Raw genomic sequence first — 14,863 nt, forward strand, 5'->3', positions numbered from 1 at the left:
AATTTGGTCTAATTATTTCTTTAAAATCTTCAGCTTGCACTTTCTACAATGTCTGGATATTGTAGAGATGCCCTTGCATAACAGAAGTTGGGAAGAAAGACATATGTACACCTACATCTACACTCCACCAGCCACCTGACAGTGTGTGGCAGAGGGTACCTTGAGTACCTCTATCGGTTCTCCCTTCTATTCCAGTCTCGTATTGTTCGTGGAGAGAAAGATTGTTGGTATGCCTCTGTGTGTGCTCTAATCTCTCTGATTTTATCCTCATGGTCTCTTCATGAGACATACATAGGAGGGAGCAATATACTGCTTGACTCCTCAGTGAAGGTATGTTCTCGAAACTTCAACAAAAGCCCGTACCGAGCTACTGAGTGTCTCTCTTGCAGAGTCTTCCAGTGGGGTTTATCTGTCATCTCTGTAACACTTTCGTGATTACTAAATGATCCTGTAACAAAGTGCACTGCTCTCCGTTGGATCTTCTCCATCTCTTCAATCAAACCTATCTGGTATGGATCCTACAACGGTGAGCAGTATTCAAGCAGTGAGCGAACAAGTGTACTGTAACCTACTTCCTTTGTTTTCAGACTGCATTTCCTTAGGATCCTTCCAATGAATCCCAGTCTGGCATCTGCTTTACCGATGATTAATTTTATATGGTCATTCCATTTTAAATCACTCCTAATACCTACTCCCAGATAATTTATGGAATTAACTGCTTCCAGTTGCTGATCTGTTATATTGTATCTAAATGATAAAGGATCTTTCTTTCTGTGTATTTGCAGCACATTATGCTTGTCTACATTGAGATTCAATTGTCATTCCCTGAACCATGTGTCAATTTGTTGCAGACCCTCCTACATTTCAGTAAAATTTTCCATTGTTACAACCTCTCGATATACTACAGCATCATCCACAAAAAGCCTCAGTGAACTTCCAATGTTATCCACGTGGTCATTTATACATATTGTGAATAGCACAGTCCTACGACACTACCCTGCGGCACACTTGAAATCACTCTTTCTTCGGAGGACTTCTCTCCATTGAGAACGATATGCTGCATTCTGTTATCTAGGCACTCTTCAATCCAATCACAAAATTGGTCTGATAGTCCATATGCTCTTACTCTGTTCATTAAACGACTGTTGGCGAACTGTATCAAATGCCTTGCAGAAGTCGAGAAACACGGCATCTACCTGTGAACCCGTGTCTATGGCCCTCTAAGTCTCGTGGACGAATAGCGCGAGCTGGGTTTCACGCGATCGTCTTTTTTGAAACCCGTGCTGATTCCTACAGAGTAGATTTCTAGTCTCCAGAAAAGTCATTATACTCGAACATAATACGTGTTCCAAAATTCTACAACTGATCATGCTGAGTGCTTGGATGCTGTAAATAATTCCAGAAGTCCATTGCTGAGCAGCAGTGCTCTGGTCAACCGTATTCACCCCTCCCCATGGATAAAGCTGATAGATGGCTGATGATGTCTAGGTGGCAACAAGGGTGTGCATCCCCCATACAGATCATGGATAGCTTGCAGTCCACCCTCCATGCATTGGTCCTTCGGTTCAAGATGCAGACAGAAAGGTGACACAACTGTACACTTTGAGGCTCTAAGCTCAATTACTTATACCCTCATAGTTACGCTTCTACTGGAGCCCTGTTGGAGGGGGACAAGTAGATTTTCTGCATATTATATGTCATGTCAGCTTTTCTTAGCTTGTTCTGTACAGAGTATGGGTTGCTAGGCCCAGTTAAATTTGCAAAATGGGAGCTTCTCAGTGGCACCCAATCAGGAAATTCAGACTCTACAAAGGGAACAGCAGTCCAGCTGAACAAGGGACCACACAATTCGACTCAGCTTTTGCTGCGCACGAATCCATCATACATTCAGTAACAAACATCAATTCAACATCAGAAAGATTATCCACAGTGCCAGTATAATCTGTAAACAAGGCATACTGTAATGAAACAGGATGTCCCTTAATGATCTTCATACAATAATTACTGTATTCAAGCAAAAGGTGCACCAAAATTTATGGCTCATGTTAAATAAACATGAAATAGGGAGAATAATGTTACAGAAAGAAGAACAAACATGATCCTCACCAATCAAGTAAATAAAAAATCATTCATATTTCATTTTAGAATAATTAAAAAATTTATAAAATTTGGCAGTTCCTAGAATTTACAAATAGTACCCTCGCTTGTAGTACACTAGACTACCTCATTTATTCAGATTAGGTTTGACCAGATGTAATGTGGATTACTGAAAAATCTGGATAATCTTGAAATCCTCTAATGAATCAAAAAATTCTAATGTCTACTATAATATACAATTTTTTTATAGTGGCCCTAACAAAAAAATTTCTTTGGCACTCTATGTTTACTTAAGCCTACTCACATTCATTTATTAAAACTGTATGTAAGTTTATTTTATTTCAAACGTGTGTAGTATTAGAAAGCAGCACAATTGTATAGCCGTTTCACGTACATCAGTTTCACTGTGAATGTTTCCAGCTGATGCTCTGGGTAAACAATTAATTTTTCCAACTATGCCATTGCCTCCACATGCGGCATTATTTCTATCCCTCAAACAGCACTTTCACTGTCCACTTCACCTTCACTGTCATTCTCTGTAATATGAAGGCTATTCAGAGAAAGGTGATCATTATTTATTTCACCAACATACATTTACTCATCCTCATAATTTCGGTCCTCCTCCTCGGCATGGTCTCCTTTGTATGTGATGCACTTGTCTCAGATCTGGGACCAGTCTACAAAGACATGCTGGAAACTGTTGTTTGAGTGGTCATTCAGAATCACTTACACAGCCTTCACTGCTGCTTCTGATGATGAAAAATGTCTCCCACAGACCCACAGATGTGTTTCTTCAGGTTAGGGAAAAGAAAAAAGTCACAGGGGGCTAAATCTGGCCTAGGGAGGGTGAAGGAAGCGCCTCAAATTGATTTTTGCATGATATTCAGCAACAACATTTGCAGTATGTGGACATGCATTATCATGGTGCAGCATCCATGCTGTTCATGTGTATATTTTGCTCCTGATATGGACTTGCAAAGTTTCCAGGACATCTCAGTAATATGTGCTGTTATTGACATGTGTCCAGGTACAAAATGCTGATAATCATTCCATGGATATCAAAAAATGAGAGGACCATACGTTTCCCAGCACAAAACCCATTTTTGCATTTTTGGGAGGAACTTGCTGATCAGAATTATGTGTCCAAGATTCTGTAGCGACTACTTCCTTTGAAAGAACTTCTGGATGTCCCTCTAGCATCAGCTTCAATTGCATGCGGACATACAAGCAAATGTTCTTTAGTTCAGGAATCGGCAGTCTTGGAACTTACCATACACAAAGACAACTCATGTCAGTTTGCTGTCATCAATTTATGGATGGCACCCAATGAAAGTTTCAGTATTTCAGAGTGTGTTTGTAAGCTTAATTGTCAACTCTGACAGGATGATAGCAGCAGTATTAGTGTTTTCTTCTGTAAGAGCAGTTCCTGTATCTGGGAGAAGTAGGGGTAAATTAGGGAAGGGAAGAAGTGTCACTCAGTTCACTAACAGTCCTACAACACATTAAGCCACACCGTGGCTGCAAGTAAGAGGCTCACAGAGCTGTTCATCAACATCAGTAACAACACCTAGATACGTTTACATCTGTACTGTGTAAGCACCTGGCATAGGGTATTTCTGCCAAGCAGCCTCTTTGTGAGCTCTAATGACTTTCCCTTCATGGTCATTTCATGAGATGCATGTGGGACATAACAGACTTTTGCAAGATGTTGAAAGTAAGCCCCTAGATTTTAAACACTAAACCTCACTATGGTGCATGATACCTCTTGTAGTGTCTGCTACAGGAGTTTGTTTTTTCATGCTTAATAAATGATCTTGTTGGGGAAAAAAAAATAATGGCTCTTCTTTGGATCATCTCTATCCCTTATGTTAATAAAACTGAATAATGGTGAATGACTAACGAGTAATATCGAGACTAGGCCAAAAAGTTGGTTTGTAAGCATTCTTCCTTTTTTTAATTTTATTCGTTAAGATTCTTCCAATGAATCTCAGCTTCATTTGTGCTTTTTTATTTATTTAATCTGGTTATTCCACTTCAAGCCACTGTGAATGGTCACTCCAGGATATTTTACTGTTGTTTTCATTCCTGGTGTTTTATTACTAATAATGTAAGCAATTATTGTCTCTTTTTCTGTCTATTTGTAGAAAATACACTATAGTTCTTTATGTTCAGAGACAACTGGCATTCCCAACTGCTTCTGATATTATCCACTATGTCATCCTGAGTTTTATTGGCTATTAAGTCCTGGTCTGATGCTCAGTAAGCTTATATTTTGTTTTGTAAATGAAAGTGCAGAGTTGTACCGAACACCTTCCAGAAGTTAAGGAACACTACATCAAGCTGGGCACATTTGTTTATGGATCTGTGTCTCATTGAAGGATCTACATCTACATCTACACATATACTCCACTAGCCACCAAGCGGTGTGTGGTGCAGGGCACAATTTGCGCCAAAGTCATATTTCCCCCCGTCTGTTCCCCTAGTGGATTGCATGAGGGAAAAATGACTGTCTGAATGCCTCGGTATGAGCTCTAATTTTCCTTATCTTTGAATGGTGATCATTGCGCGATCTGAAAGTTGGTGGTAATAATATATGCTCTACACCTGCGGCAAAGATTGGATTTCGGAATTTAGTGAGCAGCCCCTTTGCTTAGTGCACCATTTATCTGCCAGTGTGTCCCATATCAAAGTTTCTATGAGATTTGTAACACTCTCACAATGGCTAAATGTACCAATCACAAATCTTGCTGCTTTTCTTTGGACCTTCTCAATCTCTTGAATCAGACCCAACTGGTAAGGGTCCCATACAGACGAACAATACTCCAAGACTGGATGAACTAACATATTGTAAGCTATTTCCTATGTTGAAGGACTACATTGCTTAAGGATTCTTGCAATAAACCACAATCTAGAGTTTGTCTTACCCGTTACTTGTGTAATCTGATCATTCCATTTGAGATCATTTCGAATAGTCACACCCAGATACTTGACGGATGATACTGCTTCCAAAGACTGGGCATATATTTTGTACTCATACATTAATGGTAATTTTCGCCTTGTTATACGCAGTAGGTTACACTAATATTGAGAGATAACTGCTAGTCATTACACCATGTATTTATTTTCCACAAATCCTAATTGATTTGTTCCCAACTTTCATGTGATACTACTTCCCTGTAGACTACAGCATCATTGGCAAACAGTCTAATGCCACTGTCAATACCATCAACCAGATCTTTTATGTAAATAGTAAAAAGCAGCAGACCTATTACGATGCCATGTGTCACACCTGAAGTTACGCTTTTTTCTGTTTAAGTCACCCCACACAGGATGACATACTGCTCCCTGTCTGTTAGAAAAGTATCTATCCAACCCAGGGCCGGCACAAGCCCAAGTGCCGCCCCGTACAAACTGCTAAATTGCCGCCCACCCATCCCCACCTCAACCCAGTTCTTTTTGTTTGTGGAATTTTATTTAATCAAATCTGTAGGAAATGTCGGCAATCAATCGCAATTTTTGTTTTTACTTTTCAGATCTACCTAGGTTTCGGCCACTGAATGGCTAGTCTCAAAGCTTTTAATGTGTGCTTACATCTAAACCGTCATGTTGACAGTTACGTTCAGCATGACGATATAGATGTAAACATAACTCAAAGCATTGAGAATAGCCACACTGTGCCCGAAATCTATGTAGATCTGGAAAATAAAAACAAAAATTGCGACTGATTGATGACACTCTCTACAGATTTATACAAAACAGTCGCTGGGCACCAGCTCAAAAATGGAGTCCAACTTGATTGAAGAAATCTAACTCATTTTAATAAGCCTTGTGAATTTACAAAAATGTTCAAATGTGTGTGAAATCTTATGGGACTTAACTGCTAAGGTCATCAGTCTCTAAGTTTACACACTACTTAACCTAAATTATCCTAAGGACAAACACACACACCCATGCCCAAGGGAGGACTCGAACCTCCGTCATTACCAGCCGCGCAGCTCATGACTGCAGTGCCTTAGACCACTCGGCTAATCCTGTGCCGCATGAACTTACAGTTAACGTAAATAATCATTTTTCAATGAATATGAACAGATAGTGTATTCAACGGAAAACACAGTATATTTACAATTTAATGATAATTTGGTTTGAACAATAATATTCACAATAACTATTTAATGTTGAACAAAATAAGAAGAAACATAGTAAGTAACCAAGACACTGATTATAATAATAAAAATTTTAGACAAATCGAACCTTCCTGGCTTTTGCTTGTGCAAACTCTTTCACGCGATCTGTATAATTAAAGTCCTCTGCAAGCTCGTGCTCAATCGATATTGTTGCAAGAGCATTCAAACGAGTTTGGCCCATTGTTGATCAGAGGTATGTCTTTATCAATTTCAGTTTTGAGAAACTCCTCTCTCCATTCGCAACTGTCACTGGGAGTGTTAGGAAAATTTTCAGAGCAATATTAACATTAGGGCAAAAATTATGTCTTCCTATAAACTCCAGAGTCCCCTTTGGACCTATTTCAAGTTTCAACAATGTTGAAAGCAGTTTTAGTTCTTCCCTCAACTCCAGTGCATCAATGTTGCTTGACTCATGATCTTGCAAAATCGCTGCGAGGTTTCTACACTTTGTGTCCAGGTTGTCAGGAGGTGCATTCTTCAGCTCACCAATGTCATAGAGAAAATCAAAATAATCACAATCAGATTTCAGCTGACTGAATCTCTCATCCAAAGATGTGGTTACTATATCTAAAAAATGATAGTAGAATTCAATCTTGTAACAATTTGTTGGGTCATCTATTGTGTTATCCCTTCCTTCATAGGTAAAGTGTATTGGCTTCTTACTTCATCGCTGGGAAACACTTATCCATGGTAACATTAGAACTTACAGCTCTAATTCTGTAGCCAATTCTTTGGAATCTGTGAAGAAAGACACAAACTTTTCTTCTGTTCTGCAGGTCTCAAAATATGCTTTCGTTTTTTCAAGCATTTCCACGGCCTCAGAAACATTTATGTCAGTGGTCTGGAGGGTCTTACTGACTACACTGATGTGAAGCAGAACGTCATACCAGATTACCAGAAAAGTGAGGAAGGTGTAATTTTTTATTTGATTCGCAAGTGACATTGCTTCGTGAGTGGTCATCCCATCGAATTCTTCTGATATCTGAACCAGTGCATCATAAACGCCTCCAATTTGAAACCTCAGGGGAGTAAGTGCATCGATGAGACTTTCCCACCTAGTATCGCTCAGTGGCTTCAGTGACAGTTTAGGCAGATACTTCTTCAAGACATCCCAATGTCGAACACAGGACGAGAAGAAGTCATACAAGCTTTTCACTGTCGAAAACATGGAAACAGCATATTTAGAAGACATAGCGGCATCGTTTACAATAAGATTCAATGAGTGACTGCTACACAGTACATAAAATGCTATCTTGTTCATATCTGAAATTCTCTTCTGAAGACTAGACTTCTTTCCTTTCATGTTTACTCCACTGTCATATCCTTGCCCTCTCGTATTACACAATAGGATTTTTTTATCTTCCAAGAACTTGAGTATGATCTGTGTCAAAATGGAGCTTGAAGAATCAGGCACTGGAAGAAATCCCAGGAAATGCTCCCAGATTCGGACATCATACACCCTGTCGAGTCTCGTCTCCTGGACAAAACGTACCACAACTGTCATCTGCTCAACTTTTGATACATCTGGTGTGGAGTCCAGAATTATACTGTAATACTTTGCAGACTTCATCATTAATAGAATGTTGTTGGTTATAGATGATCCAATAAGATGAATTATTTCATTTTGTGTTTCTTTTCCAAGATAATGACAACCCTTGTTCTCACGTTGCTTTGTTCTGTGCCGGTGCTCCATCATCATCACAGTGTTGAACTTTCCGAATAATTCAATGAATTTCAAGAAGTTTCCATCGTCAGGCTGAAAGAGTGTATATGTACTTCTTCTCAGAGGCAGATATTGCCGACTCAGGAGATGAATTAGTGCTTTTAAGCACTCAAGAACATTTTTCCAATGTTAGCTTTCAGTATTCAGAAGCCTTTGGTGATGGGCATCGGCAGTTCGTGACTTTTTCAGTGCCTTGGAAAACACGATACACTTTTTATGTGAATTCAAATGCTCGGTAGACTTCCCATGGCTTTCGAGATATGAAGCAAGGTGCCGCCAGTCGCTTATACCGTTCTTTGCAATTTTTACTGTAGATGACAAAAAAAGTTTGCAACGAAAGCAGAATACAGCATCCTTGCTCTTTGAGATGATGATGATGATGAGCGTTTGGCGTCATTGGCCGGGAGGCCCCTCGCGGGGCAGGTCCGGCCGCCATATCGCAGGTCTTATTACAGTCGGCGCCACATTGGGCGACCTGCACGCCGGATGGGGATGAAATGATGATGAACACAACACAACACCCAGTCCCTGAGCGGAGAAAATCTCCGACCCAGCCGGGAATCGAACCCGGGCCCAGAGGACGGCAATCCGTCACGCTGACCACTCAGCTACTGGGGCGGACGCTCTTTGAGTACACCAACTAATGTCTATCTGCGTCTTCTAAATTCTTCAAAGAATATCTGTAGTGCACAGGACTGAAACGCTGGTTGTTTGCGTTTTTAGGACATTCTTCAGCTTCCTTAATGTGCTCAGGAGGACCTTGCATGACCAAAGTCGTTCGAATGCAGTCGGTAATAATTTCCAGCCCTCTTCTGGGATCTGAGTCAATTGTGTCTTTCTGTTTAGGCTCGCCTTCAATCCCTTCTGCGGCGGTGAGTACCTCGGCTGATGTCCCTCCAATATTTTCCGAATTGAGTTGCGTAATTTCAGTTCTGCCTGATGTTTCAATCTCGGAGCTTTCATCACAAAGCAGGTCTTGAGTTCAGACGAGGTCTGTTGAACATGTTGTGGATGGCTCACCATCAGCATTGCTACTGTATGCGGTGGTTGCTGTACTGTGTTCGTCAACTTTCTGGTCATGTTCTGAAGATAAAGATGTAGCTGCAATAGCTCGCTGCTGCTAGGTTGTTCTCTCTTTGGCTTGAAATATCATTGTAGTGCATCCTTTTGCTTCTTATCATCATCTTCCTTCAGTGCCCGTCTTTTCCTGTATTCAGTGCCAGGCAGTCTTTTTCTACCGTCGGTCATGTTTCAATCCAGCCTGTAAAGAACGATTATGTGAAACTAACTGTTGATGTCAGTGTACTAACTTTATTTGCAACACACTTTGCAGACAATTTCCTGATGTTCCCCTGCACGTAAAGAAAAAATTATATTACTGTAGGCTACACTGTTCAGGAGATTGTCATAAGAATTGAGCCACCTGAAATTGAATTTCAGGCCAAATTTCACCTGAAGCTGCTCCCTCCAAGGTTTAGTTTCGAATACCCTCTTGGACATGAATGTTGAGTTTGTCCTTAAAAAAAAGGGGGGAGGGTGGCAGATTTGCCGCCCCTCGGAAAGATCTGCCCCATGCAGCCGCACGTTTCGCACATGCCTTCCACTGGCCCTGATCCAACCTCATATGTCATCAGATAGGTCATAATTGCGCACTTTTTGGAGCAAGCGACAGTGTGGAACTGAGTCGAACGCCTTTCGAAAGTTGAGAACTATGGCATCAACCTGGGAGCCAGTATCTAGAGCCTGTTGTGTATCATGCACAAAGAGGGCCAGCTGTGTTTCGCATAACCGCTGTTTCCCAAAACTGTGCTGGTTTCTGCAGATGAGCTTCTCAGAGTCTATAAATTTCATGTCTGAACACAAAATGTGTTTCATGATTCTACAACAAATCGTCATCAGTGCAATTGGCTGGTAATTACGTGCATCTGATTTTCTACCCTTTTTATACATTGCTATGACCTGGGCCTTCTTCCAGTCCCGTGGAACTTTCCACTGTTCCAATGATCTCTGATAGATGATGGATAAGAATGGTGCTATATTTGTAGCACAGTCAACATAAAATCTTATGGGGATACTGTCTGGGCCAGATGCCTTCCTGGCGTCTAAGGATCTTAACTGTTTTACAGTCCCAGGTACACTAAACACTATGTCAGCCATCCTTGCGTTTGTTCAATAACTGAAAGGGGGAATGGTGCTGCAGTCCTCTACTGTAAACAAGTTTTTGAAAGCTAGGTTTCGAATTTTGGCCTTCTGTTTATCATCATCTGTTACATTACCCATACTGTCAGCAAGAGAAGGTATTGAATTATTTGTAGCGTTCACAGATTTTATGTATGACCAAAATTTTTTGAGGTTATTTTTAGAATCTGCAGATAAAATATTGCTTTCAAATTCGTTAAAAGAATCTCTCATTGACCTTTTGTCAGCTGCTTTCATTTCGCATAATTTCTGTTTGTCAGCGGTGTAGTGACTATGTTTAAAATTACTGCAAAATTCTCTGCTTTCTCAGCAACTTCCTAATATGTTTGTTGTACCAAGGTGGATCCTTTCCCTCCCCTATATTTTTGCTAGGCACATACTTCTCTAGCACATGGTGGACAATACCTTTAAATTCCGTCCAAAGATGCTCAATATCTTTGTGTCCCGTAGTGAATGCTTGGAGCTGGCTATGAAGATATTCATTGACATTTTTATTTCCTTTCCCAAACAAGAACTCTATGCTGGTGTTTTTTTCCCTACTTCCACTGACATAGAAGCCACAACATCATTATGGTCAGTAATACCTTCTTATAGATTAACTTCCTCAAAAAGATCAGGTCTGTTTGTCACCAAGATGTCTAATATGTTCCCATCTCGAGTTGGTTTTCTAACCAATTGCTCAAAGTTGTATGTTGAGAGCACTTCTAGAATAAGGATAGAGCAAGGTGTGTTCTCTAAAATGGTCATAACACAAGGACATGAAACACATTCCATAATTCTGCAGGCGATTGGTGTGAGCATTATTTGCCTATAATTATGTGCATGTCTGATGATACTCCTGGTAAATAGAATGGATTTGTGTGTTTTTTCAATCACTTGAAGGCGTTTATGGCTTCAGAAACCTGTGATAAGTCACTGGTAGATGGGAGCAAGTTCTTTCACACAATCTGTGATGTATAGTACAGATGTTCCATCCAACCCATGTTTCTTTCCTCCATTACATGATCACAGAACAAAAAATGAAGAACTCACTCACATCAATATTTGTCATTTTGTAATTGCTGGAGTTACTGAAAGAAGGAACTATGTTACAGTGTTCCTGTGGTGTACTGTACCAACTAGATTATTTCAGGAGATGGTCAAAGGGTTTATCACTTTGTGCACTGCAGGATGATAGTTTCACATCAGAGTATAATTGTCTTTAACTTGATATAAAGCTCTGAATAACTGTTCTATTAACACACAGCTGGAGCTGTGGTAAGGTGATACTGTTGTTGTAAGCTATGATTACAAGTGGCCACTGATTACATTGAGGCTGGGTGATTACATGGAAACTGGGCTGAGCAGCACTTTACTGAGACAGTCTATGCCAGTATGTCTGATTTGTTGCTGTGTTTGGTACCATCTGGATTTACTTGTGCTGCCATGAGTTAGTAACTTTTGCATGAGAGACAACTGCATTCTCCCCTCCCCCTTCCCCAAACTTCTGCACTGTTATTGTGGCATGCTGTGTCATATGATAGCAGGGTGGACAGGGAGGGATAAATGCTGTATGTAGATAAGGAGACAAGAAGTATAATAAATGTGACCAATGGCAGCTACCTATCTGCAGCCTGGTATCCACCTAGTGAATGACCGGGAATACCAATCAAAAAACTGGACACAGTGTGCACACATGCATCCAGAAACATGGGGACTGTGATTGGGAGGACAGCAGGGGGAACTCTAGGGGCTCTGTGATGGCTGACCTGAGGCAGTGCTCCACAGACATTGACTCTGGCTGCAGGACTAGTAGCAATGACTGTGTTGGCGCCAAAGGTAACAGTGACAATGCTGGAGTGTTGATCTCCATCACCACAGCTCGGTAAGGTGTCGACCATGACAGGCAGAGGGGCAGAGGTGACTGCTGCTGTGTACCCTGTGGCGCTATCGACAGGGGATCTCAAGTTGATTCCGTATCTCTAGATTTCCGGAAAGCTTTTGACACCGTTCCTCACAAGCGACTTCTAATCGAGCTGCAGGCCTATGGTCTATCGTCTCAGTTGTGCGACTGGATTCGTGATTTCCTGTCAGGAAGGTCGCAGTTCATAGTAATAGATGGCAAATCATCGAGTAAAACTGAAGTGATATCAGGTGTTCCCCAGGGAAGCGTCCTGGGACATCTGCTGTTCCTGATCTATATAAATGACCTGGGTGACAATCTGAGCAGTTCTCTTAGGTTGTTTGCAGATGATGCTGTAATTTATGGTCTAGTACGGTCATCTGAAGACCAGTATCAGTTGCAAAGCGATTTAGAAAAGATTGCTGTATGGTGTGGCAGGTGGCAGTTGACGCTAAATAATGAAAAGTGTGAGGTGATCCACACGATTTCCAAAAGAAATCCGTTGGAATTCGATTACTCGATAAATAGTACAATTCTCGAGGCTGACAATACAACTAAGTACCTGGGTGTTAAAATTACGAACAACTTCAGTTGGAGAGACCACATAGATAATATTGTGGGGAAGGCGAGCCAAAGGTTGCGTTTCATTGGCAGGACACTTTGAAGATGCAACAAGTCCACTAAAGAGACAGCTTACACTACACTCGTTCATCCTCTGTTAGAATATTGCTGCACGGTGTGGGATCCTTACCAGGTGGGATTGACGGAGGACATCGAAAGGGTGCAAAAAAGTGCAGCTCGTTTTGTATTATCACGTAATAGGGGAGAGAATGTGGCAGATATGATACGCAAGTTGGGATGGAAGTCATTAAAGCAAAGACGCTTTTCGTTGTGGCGAGATCTATTTACAAAATTTAAGTCACCAACTTTCTCTTCTGAATGCGAAAATATTTTGTTGAGCCCAACCTACATTGGTAGGAATGATCATCAAAATAAAATAAGAGAAATCAGAGCTCGAACTGAAAGGTTTAGGTGTTCGTTTTTCCCGCGCGCTGTTCGGGAGTGGAATGGTAGAGAGATAGTATGATTGTGGTTCGATGAACCCTCTGCCAAGCACTTAAATGTGAATTGCAGAGTAATCATGTAGATGTAGATATAGATGTATTGGGCTTATGGGCGAATCTTCGGTGGCAGGATCACTGATATAAGAGCATGACATCTGATTCTGGTGATGCTGGTGCAGCTCAGAGGAACCATGAATGATACAAGATCAATGACCCAATAGTTGTGTGACAACACCATGCTTCCAATGCTGTTTCTTGTCATAACTTCGTACAGCAGCTGAAATTTTGTCTGACCTGGTAGAATGAACTGTTCCTTTGGGAGCCACAGATGATGCAACAGGGTACAATGGCCATGTATTAATTCTGCTGGTGACTTCCCATGGCATAGCAAGGATCAGCAGGAGGAAAGAAAAATGTTTAATACTTGCTTCTGTGTGTGGGAGGAACGAAGTTTGTCCATGTGACTTTTGCACATTGGAACAAACCATTCAGCTTTGCCATTAATCTAAGAGTGAAAAGGAGTGGTAGTGTGTGGAGTATGCTGTTGTCCACACAGAAGTGTTTCAATTGGGCTGGTAGGAATTGTGATGTGTTGGCAAAGACAAGGACCTGGGTAAAAACCTTAGAGAGAGAGAGAGAGAGAGAGAGAGAGAGAGAGAGAGAGAGAGAGAGAGTCACAGTAGTAGGAGTAGTAGTGGATGTTAGGGGTACTACAAACAGACATTTGCTGTATACGTCTACCACCAGTGACCATCTTGTGTTCCAGAACCAACCCAGAAAATCAGTATTGATGTGCTGGTGTGGTCTGGATGGACATGGCATCTTGAAAAAGTGTTGCGGCATAGTGCATTGATGCTCTGCACAAACATTGCAATGAGCTGAATCTGGGCATCCCCCCAGTACAGTGGTGTCAGCCAAGTTGCTTTTTGTCAACTATGTCCCACTGTCCTTGACACAATAAAGACAAAACTTTTTGCCAGAGGGAATGAGTAACTGTAACCCTTGCATTATCCTTCTCTGTATGTAGAAGCAGAACACCTGACTACACAGATAGAACATGATGATGCAAATAGAAGCAACATGCCACTAGGTGGGGAATTACTTTCAAACTACAGGACCACTAATGATGGAAATGTAGTGAAGTACTTGAAGAGCTGGGTAAGAAGCATTTGCTACACCAGTATGCTGAAAGTCAATAGGAGAATTTTGAAGAATTTCAAAATCGTGAGTAACAGTTTGATGACATGATTTCTCAGGTGAATCAAATGCTGTTCAGTACCTGCCTGAAACCAAGACAACAAGTCAGTGTTATAATGTGTAGTGGCCTGTGCAACAACTTGTATTGATAACTAGAAAATAACAGCCCAACATTGCAGTTTTTGTGCCTACTGTGATGGGACAAGCTTGGAAGGATTGAACAAAGCCATCAAATGTCAGTGATCTGTAATCAAAAAGAACTTCTGACACTTCAAATATTGGTGGAATTTGGTAACACCTTTGCAGTAGCTGATCAGGGGCAAGGTACTTTCAGGGTGGAGGCATCTGAGAGTGAGAGTGCTTGGAGATCAATAAAATGAGAATGATGTAAAAGACTGATGGGTGTTCATTCGAGAAAAAACACTGCTAAGGGGATACAAGCTGTACCTAGAATGCTACTAATAGACTGAGTGCCTATAGCTCAAAATAGGGATGCAGGAAACATGTCTGCTTGTTT

At 41.1% G+C, this 14,863-nt stretch overlaps 1 protein-coding gene across 1 annotated transcript in view; it reads left to right on the top strand.

Annotated features, from left to right (window-relative positions):
• Positions 1–14,863, top strand: part of LOC124553747 — a 167,090-nt gene that overhangs the window by 120,122 nt on the left and 32,105 nt on the right. The gene's annotated exons all lie outside the window — the stretch shown is intronic.

This window comes from Schistocerca americana, chromosome 11 (genome assembly GCF_021461395.2).
Source record: "Schistocerca americana isolate TAMUIC-IGC-003095 chromosome 11, iqSchAmer2.1, whole genome shotgun sequence".
Taxonomy (NCBI): Eukaryota; Metazoa; Arthropoda; class Insecta; order Orthoptera; family Acrididae; genus Schistocerca; species Schistocerca americana.